Here is a 15,272-nt window from a genome sequence, read left to right as displayed (position 1 = left end):
AGGTACAAAAAAGATTTATAAGGATGTTACTGGGACTGGAGGGTTTGAGTTATAAACCAGAGGAAATGGTAGATGCAGATACAGTTACAACATTTAAAATCCATTTGGACAAGGACATGAAGAGCAAAGGTTTAGGTGCTCTATGACTTTATGGCAGGTTGGAAAGCCGAAACCATTTTTCCCTGGAGCATTGGATGCTGAGGGGTGACCTTGTAGAGGCTATAAAATCATGGGAGCCAGAGATAAGGTGAATAGCTTTTCTCAAGGATGATGGAGTCCAAAACTAGAGGGCATGGGTTTAAGGTGAGAGGGGAAAGATTCAAACGCGAGGTCAACTTTTTCACACAGAGGGTTTGTGTATGGAAAGAGCTGCCAGAGGAAGTGGCCAATATGGGTACAATTTTAAGATTTAAAAGACATTTGGGCATGAACAGGAAAGGTTTAGAGGGATATGCAGGCAAATGAGACTAGCTCAGTTTGGGTTACGTGGTCAGCATGTTGGGCCGAAGGGTCTGTTCCTGTACTGTATGGTTTTCTGACTCCATATCAATCTCATAAAAAAGCCCAATGTTAATTGAAAAGCCAGCCCACACCACTATTACATTATTAATATTCTGACCCACCTCTGGAGCAGGTGTCCAGATCTCCTGGTTCAGAGACAGAGACATTGTCCCTGTACAACAAAAGTCCCTCAGTTCCACCAATGGGATTTGAACCTTTGTTTTGAGAATATGAGCCTGGATTCCTGGACTCCTGGTCTAGTAACATCACTATGATACCAGTATCTGCCATGCGCACATCACATTGTAAATATCTTCAATATGTATCAATCTGTTCACAGATGTTAACACACACCTCTGAGGCAGGTGGGAATTGAACCCTGGTCTCTTGGCTGAAAGGTAGGGATATTACCTCTGCACCAAGAGCGCCCCTTAACAAGCCTCAGACTGGCACTTTCACCGCAAAGTGGGCAGACCCTTGAAAACTGCCCAGTATTTCGGTCAGCTGCCAGCTTTTGCAGACTCAGTGGCGCTGGAGATCTTTAGTGGCCATCACTGGGACTGCAGGCAGTCATTCAGCGATGAGGGCAATGCATTCAGGGGGCTGGGGGTAAATAAATGACAAAGGGTCAAATTAGCATGGCAGAGCGTCAGCTGGCCTTGATATTATGGCCCAGGCCATAAGACCAGTACCACAAGCAAACAGAGTGGAGTAGAAATGTCTTTTGTCAAGAAAATTATTTAATTTCCACGAGGAAGGAGAGGGGTGCCATTTGTCAGTGATAATATTCCATCCCCTTCGAAGAACTTGCTCTCTAAAAACTCTCAATGCTCCCCTTCCCCTTCCCTGAACATGTGCCCAAATCAACCATCGTCCCTTTGATCACAGATCCGAGGGAGCATCCAATACCAAGAGTTTGGCATCGCCGGTATAGCTGGCACTGATGGCACGAGTCCCCTTCTGCCCTTGTTGGCAAAGCCTGTAACTTGTTATGGTAACACCACCCCCACCCACCTCCACCTTCTTTCCTGTTTTATCACAACATTTGGTGATAGGACAGCCTGCCCACTCTGTTCAGCCTTCTCCTGCAAACCATATTGCAGCAGCAGGGGCAGGAATCCACCCTTAATCACACCATAGTTGGGCAGTTAAGGCCTACAAAGAGGCCATTAGGCCAGGCTGGCTAACGGGCACCTTGTCCATGCACCATTCAAATGTTATACATCATGGGAAAGATCTGCATGCACCCAGACCCATTCCACTACCCTATTACCCTCTATTTACCCCTGACTAATGCACCTAACCAGAATACGGTGTGGCAATGTGAGGCAGCAGTGCTAACCACCGAGTCACTGTGTCACCTCAAACTAGTTCTGTCATGATTAAAACCCAGAGAGCTGGCCTTTCATCAAACAAAGTTGTTCCTGCTTGTAAAACGAACAAGAATGCGAAGACATAGATTTAAAGTGACGTGCAAAAAGGGTGAAAAAACTTTGTGCTCAGTCAGTAATTGGGATACGGAATGTATTGCCTGGAATTGTAATGGAGGCAGGTTCAAATCAGGCACTCAAGACAGCATTGGAAGATTATATGGATAGAAATAACATAGGGACATTAGGAACAGGCAGGAGTATGGCACTAGTTAATAAAATCAGTAAACATAATGGGCCAAATGTCCTCATTCTATGCCATAACAATTCTGTGTTCTTTTCGCTGAGGAATGGGTTGGGGGAGGGCAAGAATGTGGTGTGCTAACCACACATCCTATTTTACGTGGACATCCTCACACCCACCACAAGCAAAAATGCCCCAGTGAGGGTGGTGCCAAAAATCCATCCCTCAGAAATCCGTCAGGATGATTAACAATGCTTGGCTCGCCGGCAACACCCAAGTCAGGCAGCGAAAGTAATGAGTCATAGAGCATGGGAACAGGCCCTTCGGCCCAAATTGTCCATGGTTCTCGCAATTTTAACTAGTTCCATTTGCCTGCATTTGGCCCATATCCCTCCATATCTAGCCCATCCATGTACCTGTCCAAACATTTCTGAAATGATGAAATTGTACTTACCACCACTACTGCCTCAGCAGCCCGTTCCAGACATTCACCACCCTCTATGTGAAAAATCTTGCCCCTTTGGACGCTTTTATATCACTCCCCTCTCACCTTAAACCTATGCCCTCTAGTCTTAGACTCCCCTACCCTTGGGAAAAGCTGTCACCCCTCACTCTCTTTTGCTCCAGGGAAAGAAGCCCCCTCCACCAGCACACCCCCTCCCCCAGCCTATTGAATCTCTCCTTATAACTAAGGCCTTTATTCCTGATGAAGAGCTTTTGCCCGAAACGTCGATTTCGAAGCTCCTGGAATGCTGCCTGAACTGCTGTGCTCTTCCAGCACCACTAATCCAGAATTATAACTCAAACTGTCCAGTCCAGGCAGCATCCTTGTAAATCTTTTCTTCAATCTTTTAATAATATACCTTTCTATAGTTGGGTGACCCAAATGTGCAGTTGATTGTGTATTGATTTTTATTCGTGCTTCAGCAGTGAAACTCCTCCTAACTCCCTTTGCCCCTATTTCTTCCCTTCCCTCTGACCTGCAACTCTACTCAAACCATCATTCCTGAGTTGGCCCAGTGGTTAGTCCTGCTGCTCACGGCACCAGGGACCCGAGTTTGATTCCAGCCTCGGGCGACTGTCAGTGTGGAGTTTGCATATTGTCTGCGTGGTTTCCTCCCACTGTCCAAAGACGTGCAGATTAGGTGAATTGGCCATGTTAAATTGCCCCTCGTGTTCAGCGACGTGTAGGTTAGATGCATTAGTCAGGGAAAATGTAAAGTAATAAGGGAATGGGTCTGGGTGGATACTCTTCGGAGGGTCAGTGTGGACTTGTTGGGCCAAATGGCCTATTTTCACACTTTATGGACTCTATGAGTTCTTGGCCAGGCCTCCTCCCTGCCCCAAGTGTTTGTTGCCGAGTCCCACAACAGCAGCAAATTTGATTTGAAGGCAAGGGGTGGGATAGGAGTGACTAAGGACAATGTCAGAGCTCAACCAAATCACTGTACACCTTACAGTGGGGGGATAGCAGCCAGGGACCCACAGGAACCAAGGCAAAGGATTCAGGTGAGTCAGGCCAAACAGGGAATGCCTCCGGGATAATGTTTTCCAGTCCTGAAGCACAGTGAGCATTTATCCAAGAACAAATTTCAACTGTTAATGACCAGTGAAGGGTTGGTAGGGGTTTCCTATCACTCTTACTATGTCTTTGGAGAGATAGTTAGGGTAGGATCCCTTTAAATGTTCATCAAATCACGTGATGCTGAGAGAGAGGTTCCTTAAACTGTTCCCAGTCTCAATAGTGCTGGTGATGTTGGGCTCCCTTAAAATGTTCCAGACCACTGCAGCACTGATCAGGGAGAGATCCTCTCAGTGTCCCTTTAAATGTTCCAGACCCCTGCAGCACTGATCAGGGAGAGATCCCCTGAGTGTCCCTTTAAATGTTCCAGACCCCTGCAGCACTGATCGAGCAGAGATCCCCTCAGTGTCCCTTTAAATGTTCCAGACCCCTGCAGCACTGATCGAGCAGAGATCCCCTCAGTGCCCCTTTAAATGTTCCAGACCCCTGCAGCACTGATCGAGCAGAGATCCCCTCAGTGTTGCTGGCCCCCTGGAGTAAAGGTGACTGCCTGAATGATTTTAACCCGTGAGTGCACGGGTTAAGGTGCGGCCTGACCACTTGCTGACATGGGTTCCTGCCTGTACCACTGCACACATGGCAGGATTTTACACAGCACGTTTTAAACCTGCAATATTTTACATTCCACAAGATCTTATTCCTGCAAAATGTCACACATTTTTACACCGCACATGAGTTTGCACACCACACCAACGGAGAATCCCTCCTGTGTGGAAACAGGCTGTTCAAATCCTAACTCACCCTTCAAAAAGGAGCCCAGTCTCCTGCCTCTAACCCTGCATTTCCCACTTAACATGCACATCGCGAGACACTGTGGGCCATTTAGCATGGCCAATCCACCCTAGCCTGCACATCTTTAGACCGTGGGAGAAACAGGAGCACCCCGAGGAAACCCACACACACACAGGGAGAACTTGCAAACTCCACACAGACAGTCGAACCTGGGTCCCTGGCGCTGTTAGGCAGCAGTGCTCACCACTGAGCCCAACATGCTGCCCACAATCTTTCATCCCACAAAAATAATACACAACACACAATTTACACCTCACAATCTTTACACCCCACAGAAATTTGCACCCATACTATTTCACACACATAATCTTACACCCAATGATTGAACACACACCAAACTTAACACAATTTTATACCCTAGGAATTTTACAACCACAGAACTGTACACCCCACATTATAGGGAGGCTGTAATTGTACTCGATAGGATGCAGGGCAGATTTACCAGACTGTTAATGTTGCACTAGAAAAGCACATCAGGTCAGGCAGCATCCAAGAGGCAGGAGGATTGACGTTTCGAGCATCAGCCCTTCATCAGGAATGAGACTTGTGGGCCAGGGGGCTGAGAGATTAATGGGAGGGAGGCGGGGTTAGGTGCAAGGTAGCTGAGAATGTGATAGGAAGATGAAAGTGGGGGAGAAGGTGATAGGTCAAAGAGGAGGGTGGAGTGGATAGATGGGAAAGGTGATGAACAGGTCAAGATGGTGGTGCCGTGTTGGAGGTTTGGGACTGGAATAAGGTGAGGGGGAGGCCAAATTATGAAACTGGTGAAATCCACATTAATCCCATATGGTTTCAGGGTCCCGAGGCAGAAGATGAGGCATTCTGCCTCCAGGCATTGGATGGTTAGGGTTTGGCGATGGATGGAGGAGGCCCAGGACCTGCATGTCCTTGGTGGGAGTGGATGGGGAGTTGAAGTAGGCAGAAGTGAGCACTGCAGATGCTGGAGATTAGCATCAAGATGAGAGTGGTGCTGGAAAAGCACAGCAGGTCAGGCAGCATCCGAGGAGCAGGAAAATCGACGTTTCAGGCAAAAGCCCTTCAACAGGGGAGTCGAAGTGTTCAGCCACAGGGCAGTGGGGTTGGTGCGAGTGTCCCAGAGATGTTCTCTGAAACGATCCGCAAGTTGGCATCCTGTCTCCCCGATATACAGGAGACCTCATCGGGTGCAACAGATACAGTGGATGACATTTGTATCAGACGTGGAAGACTCCTTTGGGGCCTTGGACGGAAGTGGGGGGAGGTGTTGGCGCAGGTTTTGCACTTCCTGCTATGGTAGGGGAAGGGGTTGGGAGTGGAGGGTGGGTTGGGAGGGTCTCTCCCGAATGCTGGTGGGGGTGTGGAGAGAAACTGAAAGGATTCAGCTGTGAAGGAGAAGGAGGGAGACTGACGTTGTCTTCCTTGGACCAGAGATGACTGTGGGGAAGGCGTGGTGCGGGGGTGAGGGAAAATATGTACTTCATTTCCACATATACAACTCTGAAGGGCATAGTTAGCAATCCTGAAACCATATGGGATTAATGTGGATTTCACCAGTTTCAACAGCGGCAGGCAGATCGGCCAGGTCAGCTCCTCTGCTCGGCTCTGCACCTCTCGACTGGATGCCATGGCTGTCCTGGAGCTTCTCCCCACCTTGGATGCAGATCAATGGACAGAATTCCCTCCAAATAAAAAATCCCGCCAACAATCGCTTTCACTTCTGCCAGTTGTCCCAAATTTTAACCCTGAAGGGTTTGAAATATACAACTTGTCTTTGTTCAGAGATGTTATTTCTCTAGAGCAGGTGGGACTTGAACCTTGGCCAGGAACTGTGTCTCAAAATGTCCCTTTAAACCCTTCCTTGTTTTCATGTGAATGGAATTGGCTGAAGATGCTAGAGGCCACTGGACTAGGCCGCATCCACCATCAGGCATGGCAGGATTTGAACCAGGGTCCCCTGAACATTATCTGGCTCTCCAGGTTAACAGACCAGTGATAATGCCACTAAACCATTGCCTCCCCTACATGGTGCTGGTGATGTTTGGGACATAGTCTGTAAAGTGTGATTCCATGAACATGACTGTGTTTAGGCTTTTGCTTGACTGGTCTGTGAGAGAGCTCTCCCAATTTTGGCACTAGCCCCCAGATGTACAGAAGGAGCAGTTTGCAGGATCAACAGGGCTGTTTCTTGCCATTGTCTTTCTCGGTGTCGAGGCCAATCCCAGGTGGTCCATCCAGTTTCATTTCTTTGAGCTTTTGTTGTTATTGATACAACTGACCAGCTTGCTAGGCCATTTCAGAGGGCAGGTGAGAGTCAACCACATTGTTGTGGGGTCCAGAGTCACATGTAGACCAGATTAGGTGAGGATGGCAGATTTCCTTCCCTGAAATGCATTAGGGAACCAATTGGATTTTTCTAAACAATCCACAATGGTATGATGCTCATCAGCAGATTCTTAATTCCAGTTTTTTTATTGAATTCAGATTCCTCCAACTGCTATGATAGGATTCAGACCTGAGTCCCAAAACATCACCAGAGTTTCTGGGCTAATAGCCTAGTGATGGCACTACTCGGCAATGGTCCCACCTGCATTTCCACTCGAGTCTAATTTCTCAAGGTCTCATCTGATCTCTGCCCCTCACCCCATTGAATTCAAGCTGGTCAAAATGACTTAAGGTTATTTTAGAAAAAGTGATTGAAATCAATGCACGCGAGTATATCAGTGTCTCTAAAAACAGCTTAAATGGAACTGTGGAATTTTGGGCTTTATTAGTCAGGATATTGAACACAAGAACAAGGAAGTGTTGAAGGAGTAGTATATAACGTTAGTGAGTTCACAGCTGGGGTATTGTGTACAGTTTTAATGACCACACTATAGGGAGGATCATAGAATCCCGACAGTGTGGAAACAGGCCATTTGGCCCAACATGTCCACACGAACCCTCTGAAGAGAAACCCACCCAGACCCATTCCCCTACCCTATTGTCCACACATTTACCCCTGACTAATGTACCTAACCTACATATTCCTGAACATTGCCTGAATTGGCAATTTAGCATGATCACTTCACTAGGCCTGAACATCTTTGGACTATGGGAGGAAACTGGAGCACCTGGAGGAAACCCACACAGACAGTCGTCTGAGGCTGGAATCAAACCCAGGTCCTTGGCGCTGTGAGGCTGCAGTGCTAACTACTGAGTCACCCGTGCCATGAGAGAGGGTGCAAAGGATGTTCACCTGAAGGTTGCCTTGCCTGGATAGTTTCAGCTATTCAGAAAGACTGTAGAGTCTGGGGTTGCTTTCCCTCGAGCAGAGAAATTTGAGGGGGGAAATCCAATTCAGATGTACCATATTTTGACAGGGTATGATGGGAAGAAATGTTTCCCCTTAATGGAGGGATGAATCGTCAGCTTTTCAGATAAGGAGCAGGAGCTTTATTTTTAAGATTAGATTAGATTCCCTACAGTGTGGAAACAGGCCCTTCGGCCCAACCAGTCCCTCCAAAGAGTAACCCACAGAGAGCCATTTCCCTCTGACTAATGCACCTAACACTGTGGGCAATTTACCTGACCCACACATCTTTGGACTGTGGGAGGAAACCCACCCAGACATGGGGAGAATGTGCAAACTCCACGCAGACAGTCACCCAAGGCTAGAATTGAACCTGGGACTCTGGTGCTGTGAGGCAGCAGTGCTAACCACAAGCCACTGTGCTGCCCCAATTTGGGGAAATAAACATTCACTCAGAGAGTTGTGGGTATCTGAAACTTTATACCTGAAAGTGTAGAGGTAGCAAGAATCCTCAAGATATTTATGAATGATTTAGATAAGCACTTGAAATGTCATAACATAGAAGGCTGTGGGCTAAGTGCTGCAGAATATAATAGGGGGATAAAAATCAGTTCTGAGTCTTACCAGATTCAAAGCATGAACTCATTCAGTCACAGTGGTTTATAGCACGGAAACAGGCCCTTCAGCCCAACTTGTCCATGCCACTCCGTTTTCACAGATAGTCACAATTTTCACAACTCTATTTTTCTCCACAGTTGCTGACAGAACTGCTGAGTTTCTCCAGTACTCTCTGTGTTGGTTTTAGAATATAATGGTGGATAACATGGCAACGCTGCTGCCTCACAGACCCAGGATCCCTCACCCTCCATTGGGTGACTGTCTTTGTGGAGTTTGCATCTGTGTGGGTTTCTGCAGGACACTCCAGTTTCCTCCCACAGCCCAAAGTCCAACGCAGGTTAGGTTGTGCTAAATTGCCCCAAAGTGTCCAATGATATGCAGGCTAGGTGGATTAACTATGGTAGAGTTGGGGTTACAGGGATAGGGTGGGGGTCTGGATGGGATGCTTTTGGGAGGGTGAGGGTCGACTCGATGGGTTAAATGGCCTCTTTCTGCGCTCTATAATATGATGATTAGTGTGGATTCATGAGGTCTAAGGGCCTCTTTCGGCACTATAAACACTCCACGACTCTTTCATGGGGTCTGCCAGCACTGACAAGGTCAACAGTTGTTGCCCGTAAGCTGAGTAGCTCACAAGATCATGTCAGAGGACCGTTAAGGGTTGACCACACTGTGTTGGGTCTGGAGTTACTTGTAGACCAGGTTAAGGTTAATTCCTGATGAAGGGCTCCTCAGATGCTGCCTGACCTGCTGTGCTTTTCCAGCATCTACACTCACTCTCATTAGTGAGCCGCATGGGATTTATAACAATTGGCGTCAATAGTTGTTGCTCACTTTTATTTTCCAAATGAATTAATTGAAATTAGATTCCACCAATTGTCCCCGTGGGACTGGTGCATTGATCGCCCAGTGTCGAAACCAGAGTTTCTAGTTCACTGATGTTGCTACTGCACCATCGCCTCTTCCTTATTGGTGAAGTATTTCATCAATGCTGATCTCATGGGGTGAACCTCACCTAACATTGGATCAAAATCAAACAGAAATATAATAAAGAAACAAAAACAAAGAAATTGTTGGAGAAACTCAGCAGGTCTGGCAGCATCTTTGGGGAAAAAAAAGCCAAGTTAATGTTTTGGGTCCAGTGACTCTTTATCAGAACACTGAACCTAAATCTGTCAGTTCACTGAGTTTAAACCTGTTTGACAATGCTGCTTGCAATCTTTCAAGGTGATATGGTGGATCGGTGGTTTGCACTGCTGCCGTATAGTCCCAGGAGCCCTAGTTCGATTCCAGCCTCAGGTGACTGTCTGTGTGGATTTCCTCTGGGTGCTCTGGTTTCTTCCCACTGTCCAACAATATGCAGGTTAGGGTGGATTGCCCATGCTAAATTGCTCATAGTGTCCAGGTATGCACAGGATTAGCCATGGTAAATGCAGGGGTTACAAGGATGGAGTGGGTCTGTGTGGGATACTCTTTGGAGGGTCAGTGTGGATTCAATGGGCTGAATGGTCTGCTTCCATACTACAGAGATTCTATGACTCCAGTTGAATGGGGGTGTATACCAGCCTGGCCCCTGAACCTGATGGTCTCCCACACTAGCTGGTTTCAATTAGAATTGTCACTGGTGAGTTTGGGTAAATTGGCATGGGGCTGAGGGCATCGTTCCCCCCCAAGGGATTACCATTCCCATTCAATCCAGGCTGTAATGGACCCTGGAGATTTTACAGGTGAAATGTTTTGTGGGAGTGGGGGAGCTAGGGGTGAAATGCTAACCCATCCCCTGCCCTCTGCAATTATAAACCAGTCTGTATCTGACTGATAGCAAGGAATGCCTGCTCCATGCCCTTATCATAGAGTGGGCTGTGTTAAACAAGGGCACAGTTGGATTGCCAACCCCTCGCCGGGGTGGTAATGCTCCACAGGCTGGGAGCTCTTGAAATCCCTGAGCAGTGCCAAGCTTAGTTGTAAATGCAACCTGGATTTCTGGAAGGAGAGTACAGAGAGCCCCAGTCGATAGGGCCACCCTGTGGTTTCTGCCTTTCAAAAGTCATTTCTTGGAGAAAAAAAGCAACCAGTCCCTTCCGCCAACACCATCCCTATTGTGGGATGGGATGAGATCACATGGCCTCGTACGAGCTCAATCGACCCTCAATGGTTAATTTATTTCAGAGCCACCCACCACACCATGCTGTCAGGAACAGCTCAGGGAAGTTGATGGGTGTCCATCCCATTTGATGTCACCCTCCCCACCTCTGGCCAAAGAATGGGGGGTATGTAAAACCCAGCTCTGCGTTTCTGTTGAGTGCTCTGTTTTCCCCTGAGACTTTGCTTCAAGGTTGTGACTGAATTGGTAGCAGAGACAAGGAGCTCTGGTTCACCCTCCAGAGATCGGAGTGCAGGAATGTCTGCTGTTTAATCCAGTACAGTACTGAGGGAGTGCTGCACTGTCAGAGCTTGCACCTTTTAACATCAAAGAGACGTTAAGCTGACACCCCATCTGCCTATCTGGATACATGTGGAAGTTCCCATGGCAATATTTCAAAGAGGGGGGTTTTCTGGGCACATTTCGCTGCCACGTTTCCTACTTAAAACAATGGCTCTGTGTCAAAGTTGACCAATGAGAGCTGAGGTTGTGAAAGGCCTTACTTCAATGCATTTTGTTATTTTCTGTGTTTTCCCCTGACTCCACCCCATGATGTGGGAATGACTTGACTCTCGGCCAACAACAGTTGCTATTTCCCATAAATGAACCCGCAGCTTGTATCGTCCCTCAGACATTCAATGCAGCTGCCAAGGTCAGGCTGCGTTTCAACCAGCAGGGTCTCTGTGTGGCAGGATGGATCTGCCATTCTGTTTGAACATAAAAAGCACATTAATTATTGGCAGATGGCTCAAGGAGCAGGGAAAGGCTTGGTTTATAGAATCGGGACAGTTTTGTTCACTTCATGTTGGATCGTTATAATGATGTGAGCATTCCAGGGAGAGGTTTACCATGATATTTCTCAAACTCTCCGGGCGGGGAAAAGCAACTGTTGTCCATCAAAACGCGGGGGCACCTCTATCCGCCGAGTTACATCTCAACTTAAATAAGCAACTTACCCACTGATACTGCATTTTGTCTCCACAGAAAGTCATCCGACAGCAAACCACACCCACAGCCTTGACAACTTAGTGGTCATGAATTACTGTCACCAGAGGTCACAGCAGGGTCATGACAGCATTAACGGTGCTTCATTCAACAGGCGGCTGGAGCTCTGAAACAAAAAAACACCAGGAGGTCAGTCAGCGTGAAATGGTCCCTCATCGATCAGTGCAATTAACCGCGAAAGATATTTTAAAAGAAAGCAAAATTCTTGCGTTGATCTAGCACCCTTCAGGATGATGTGATCTCTCACAGTGGTCACTGTGGAGTATGGTCACTGTTGTGGTATAGGGAAAGCAGTAACCCAACATGTGTACAGCACAATGCCATAGGCTGCCATGCAATGGATGAGCAGTGAATTTGTTGGAAATTGCAAACAGCTTCTGCCATGACCTTCTGCAAGGCGTAAGTCAGATGGGATTCTCCCCCACGTGCCTGGATGTGTGCAGCTCCAACAACACTGAAGAAGGTCAGAAGTCACACGACACCAGGTTATAGTCCACCAGGTTTATTTGAAATCACAAGCTTTCTGAGCGCTGCATCTTTGTCAGGCAATGGAGCAGTGCTGTGAAAGCTTGTGATTTCAAATAAACCTGTTGAACTATGACCTTGTGTCGTATCCACTCCAGTCCGACACTAGCACCTCCACATCACCATTGAAGAAACTTGACAAAGCTGGGTGGCACGGTGGCTCAGTGGTTATCATAGCGCTGGGGACCCGGGTTCAATCCCTGCCTTGGGGGAATGTCTGTGTGGAGTTTGCACATTCTCCCTGTGTCTGTTTCCTCCCACAATCTAACAATGTGCGGGTCAAGTGACTTGGCCGTGCTAAATTGCCCATACTGTTAGCTGCATTAGTTGAGGTAAATATTAGATGGGGGAATGGGTCTGGGTGAGTTGCTCTCCTTTGGAGGGTCAGTGTGGACATTTTGGGCTGAAGGGTCTGTTTCCATACCATATAATCTAAAGCAGCCCACAAGATCCACTAAATTCAGTTCCTCTCCCAATGATGCTCAGTACTGTGAGTGTATACAGTACTATCTCCAAGATGCACTGCAGAAATTCACCAAGGCACCTCACGTAACACCTTCCAAGCCCATGACCAGTACCATCTACTTCTTGTTTATATTATCTGATTGAAAGTTTAGGAAAATGTCACTAAGAGATTGTGGAGTCATGCCTCGGATTTAAAAGGTTGGAAGTATCACTCGGCCATTAATAACCAGTGAGACGCAGAAACCAGATAAGAAAAGAATTGCTGGAATCACAGTGAGTGTGAAGTGATCGAACAGTCAATGTGGATCTGTGAAGGGAAGGATGTGCCTGGCTTATTAGGCCGAAGTGTTTTATGTTCCCCTGGATAAGATCGCATCGGTCCCTATCTCTGCATTGCAGCAGTCACAACAATGATGTTTCTACTCAGTGGCTCTACACACGTGGTTGACAGGGAGTATCTCGCCATAATCGGTTGTGGTTTTGGGCCTCACCTCGCGAGTGAAAACTCCTTTGAGGATTTTGAGCATATACTTTTACTTTGGAGAAGTTGGTGCTAAGCCATTTCCCTGAGCTGCTACAGTCATTTGAGAGAAGGGAGTTTCAGGATTTTGACCCAGCGAGTTCCAAGTCAGGATGGTGAACTAACTTGAGGGAAACCTGCAGGACTTGGTGTTCTCATGCATCTGCTGCCCTTGCCCTCCTAGATGGTAGAGGGCATGGGTTTGGAAGGCGCTGTCAAAGGAGTACTGGCAAGTTGCTGTGTTGCATCTTGTGACTGGCACACACTGTGTATCAATATGGAGGGAGTGAATGCTTACATAGGATGCTGATTGAGTGGGCTGTTTTGTTACAGCTGGTGTTAGACTTGGAGAGTGTTGAAGCTGCATTCCAGGAAAGTGGAGAGTATTCCATTACACTCTGAACTTGTAGATGGGAGACAGGGGAGTCAGAAGGTGAGTTGGGGAAGATAAAGTGGCTTAGTGGTTAGCACTGTCCTCACGCTGCTCTCGGGACCCAGATTTGATTCCAGCTTCAGTCGACTGTGTGGAGTTTGCACATTTTGCCATGCCTGCGTGGGTTTCCTCTGGGTGCTCCAATTTCCTCCCAAAGTCAGGACAGCACGGTGGCTCAGTGGTTAGCACTGCTGCCTCACAGCGCCAGGGGCCTGGGTTCAATTTCAGCCTCGGGGGATTGTCTGTGTGGAGTTTGCACATTCTCCTCATGTCTGCATGGGTTTCCCACAATCCATAGTATTCAGGAATGTATAGGTTAGGTAAATTAGTCAGGGGTAAATGTAGAGTATTAGGAAGGGGAATGGGTCGGAGGGTCGGTGTGGATTGTTGGACCAGAAGGCCTGTTTCCACACTGGAGATTATATGATACGATAAGATTAGATTCCCTCCAGGGCAGAAACAGGCCCTTCGGCCCACCCAGACCCATCTCCCTCATGCACCTAGAAGTATGAGGCAATTTAGCATGGCCAATTCACTTAACCTGCACATCTTTGGACTGTATGAGGAAACCGGAGCACTCGGAGGAAACCCACGCAGACACAGGGAGAATGTGCAAACTCCACAGACAGTCACCCGGGCTGGAATTGAACCTGGGACCCTGTTACTGTGAGGCAGCAATGCTAACTGCTGAGCCATCGTACCGCCTTATGAGTCATAAGTTGTGCAGGTCAGGTGAATTGGCCGTGCTAAATTGCCCATAGTGTTAGGTGCATTGGTCAGAGACAGATGGGTCTGGGTGGGTTACCCTTCGGAGGTCGGTGTGGACTTGTTGGGCCGAAGGGCCTGTGTCCACACTGTGGGGAATCTAATCTAATCTAAATTGGAGTGCCCAAGGATGTGCAGGCTGGGTGGGTTAGCCATGGTTAATGCAGGGTTTTTGGGATAGGGTGATGGCTTGGGTCTAGGTGGGATGATCTTCAGTGAGTTGGCGCTGAATCAATGGGTTGAATGACCTCTGCCTGCCTTGGCGGGATTCTGTGATTCGATACCCGCTGCAGGATTCCTGACCTCTGATCTGCTCTGTAGCCATTGTAATAATATGGCAACAGCGTTCAGGATTCACACTCAACAACAATCACAACTATTCCCTCCCTGCATCACTGATCCTCAATCGCAGCAGAGTCTACTATCTACAAGATGCACTGCAGAAATTCACCAAAGGTCCTCAGACAGGACTTTCCAAACACACAATCACTCCTATCGAGAAGGAGGAGGGTAGCAGATACATGTGAACACCTCCACCAACCTACAAGCTCCCCTTTAAGCCTCTCGCCATCCTGACGCGGAAATGTATTTTCTGTTGCTCACCTCATCTACAAGCGGAAGGGGGAGAGGGAGGAACTCAGAAATTGGGGACCAATCTCACTATTGCACGCGGATTACAAAATTCTGTCAAAGGTAATCGCCAACCGGGTCAGGTCTGCTCTGGGTGATTCACCCTGATCAAACCTGTGCTGTGCCGGGCAGGAAGATCGCTGAGAGTCTCGCGCTCCTCAGGGATACAATCGCCTACGTGCAGGACAGAGGGTTGGGCACCTGCCTGTTCAGCCTGGACCAGGAGAAAGCTTTTGACAGGATATCACACAGGTATATGAGAGATGTTCTCTCCAAAATGGGCTTTGTGGAGGGAATCTGCAATTGGATCAGACTGCTCTACACCAACATTGTCAGTGCAGTCTCAATCAATGGGTGGGAATCAGATAGCTTCCCAGTCAGATCTGGAGTCAGGCAGGGCTGCCCTCTCTC

At 47.8% G+C, this 15,272-nt stretch overlaps 1 protein-coding gene across 1 annotated transcript in view; it reads right to left on the bottom strand.

Annotated features, from left to right (window-relative positions):
• Positions 1–15,272, bottom strand: part of LOC122547123 (class I histocompatibility antigen, F10 alpha chain-like) — a 929,735-nt gene that overhangs the window by 462,261 nt on the left and 452,202 nt on the right. The gene's annotated exons all lie outside the window — the stretch shown is intronic.

Source organism: Chiloscyllium plagiosum, unplaced genomic scaffold, assembly GCF_037043375.1.
Source record: "Chiloscyllium plagiosum isolate Xiang-an unplaced genomic scaffold, Cpla_swu_hap1 HiC_scaffold_35, whole genome shotgun sequence".
Classification (NCBI taxonomy): domain Eukaryota; kingdom Metazoa; phylum Chordata; class Chondrichthyes; order Orectolobiformes; family Hemiscylliidae; genus Chiloscyllium; species Chiloscyllium plagiosum.
This window is presented reverse-complemented; position numbering and strand designations above follow the sequence as displayed.